Raw genomic sequence first — 1,938 nt, 5'->3', positions numbered from 1 at the left:
ACCGGACTCTAACCGACTAAAACCTTCACGATGAGTGTCACGGCTGCGATCGAGAGGGGTCCGGGAACCGGGGTAAACCGGGGAACCGGGCCCCACCCCGCGCACAATACATCCCCTAATGGAGCGATGTGCGGCCACGTCACATCGCGCGACGTCGCCGGACTGCTTTGCGGGCCCGAGGTGCTGAGCTGCCAGTGCCTAAGTTTGAATCTCACAGGGCGCGGCGGACCTAGCGCGTCACACCGAAGCGCATCCACGGCCTCTGCCGCGCCCTCGCCGGTCAATCCTTTCGGGGTGAGGGTACCGCACCCTCACCTTCTCCGAGGCCGTTTTCCGAAGCATAACCTTCTCACAGAAGGAGGTCACGGCCCTCCTTCTTCTCTCGCTTGCCAACAATGCCTCGAGGATCGTCGCCGGCGGAAGGTCCCATCTGATTTCCACGATGAGGTCGTGGAGCGGCCGCGCCCACGCCGGGCAATATTCCAGCGTGTACGACGTCGAATCCACGCTTGCATCGCAGTGGTGGCAACGCGCGCTCGCCTCTTTCCTGATTCGGTGCTGATACTCACCGAAGCAACCGTGTCCGGTGAACACCTCCGTCACCCTGTAGGTCAGGGGAGGCCCGCTGTCGTTACCTCCGTCACCCTGTAGGTCAGGGGAGGCCCGCCGTCGTCCAACCAAACGTCCCAGTTTGGAAGGACGGCCTCTCGTGTCGAGGCTGGCGCGCCATCTGTCGAGCAAAGCCCACCGAGCCCGAACCCTAACGTCGGCGCCCACCGGGTCGATCCCGCCCGATAGACCCCGAGTGTAGAGATAAACCTCAGGGCCTGCAATTCGAACGGGGAAAACCCGGAGAGCACCGACGCTGCTGCCACCGAAATGATGCGGAAACCCCTCACTACCCTGATGGCAATCGTCCTGTCAGCCTCCTGACCGCTAAGAGACTGCGACGGTTGGTCATTAGGTCCTCCGCCTAGATTGGAGCTCCGTAGAGGAGCCTCGATCATACCGATCACTCCGATGTCGGGCCCGCACAACCGAGGCAGTAAACGTTCTAAGACGTTCGCCATCGCCTCGACAGACGGTGCCAGGCGCTTGAAGTGAGCGCCGGAGGTCTAGTGGCTGTCGAGGGTCAAGCCCAGATACTTCGTGCTGGTTCGGACCTCGATCTCAGCCCTCTCCAACCTCAGGCGATAACGCGCTGGAGGCGTCCCGTGATCGGCCCTGCGGCAAAACCACATTGTTTCGGTCTTCTCGGGAGACCCCCTCAGTCCCAATCCCTTGATCTTGGCGACCACGCAGGCCACCGCCAGCTCCGCTAGGCGAACGGTTCTACCCCATGAAGTGCCCTAGATCAGCACCAACGTGTCGTCAGTGTAGCACGCCAGTGCCGAGTTCGCAGGCATCGACGTCCGAAGCACCGCGGCGTACGCGATGTTCCACACCAACGGACCCAACACCGAACCCTGCGGGACCCCGCTGTGTACGGCTCTCCAAGTCATCCCTCCGCCCCGGGCGGTGTAGACGATACGCCGGTCCCGGTGGAACGCCCGGACCACACCCCGCAGGTACGCGGGTACCCGATGAAATTCGAGGGCCCGGCATATCCTGTCCTAGGGGATGCTGTTGAAAGCATTGACCACGATCAGCGACACGGTCAACGCCACTTAACCACACCGCTTGGCCTCCTCGACAAGGGAGCGGACACAGGTGACAGCGTCGGTTGTAGACCGCCCTCTCTCGAAGCCGAACTGGCCGTCGTGCAGTCCGGGAACACTCCGGGACAAATGCGACTCCAGGCGGGAAGCCACCACTCTCTACAGCAGTTTGCCAGCGTCGTCCAAACGGCACACCGGCCGGATGGCGGAAGGCGAGTCCGGAGAGCGCCCCAGTTTCGGCAGCCGGACCATCCGCCCCTCCTTCCACAAAGCCGGCAAT

At 62.7% G+C, this 1,938-nt stretch overlaps 1 long non-coding RNA gene across 1 annotated transcript in view; it reads right to left on the bottom strand.

Moving 5' to 3' along the window:
* Positions 1-1,380: 1,380 nt before the first annotated feature.
* The window catches only part of LOC112213951, a 2,378-nt gene continuing 1,820 nt past the window's right edge, over positions 1,381-1,938 (bottom strand). The window contains exon 3 of the long non-coding RNA XR_002947863.2: positions 1,381-1,479. This is a non-coding gene — a long non-coding RNA (uncharacterized LOC112213951). The remainder of the gene's footprint in view (positions 1,480-1,938) is intronic.

This window comes from Bombus impatiens, unplaced genomic scaffold, assembly GCF_000188095.3.
Source record: "Bombus impatiens unplaced genomic scaffold, BIMP_2.2 scf_2627, whole genome shotgun sequence".
Taxonomy (NCBI): Eukaryota; Metazoa; Arthropoda; class Insecta; order Hymenoptera; family Apidae; genus Bombus; species Bombus impatiens.
Note: the sequence above shows the minus strand (reverse complement) of the source record. Positions and strands in the feature narration are given on the sequence as shown.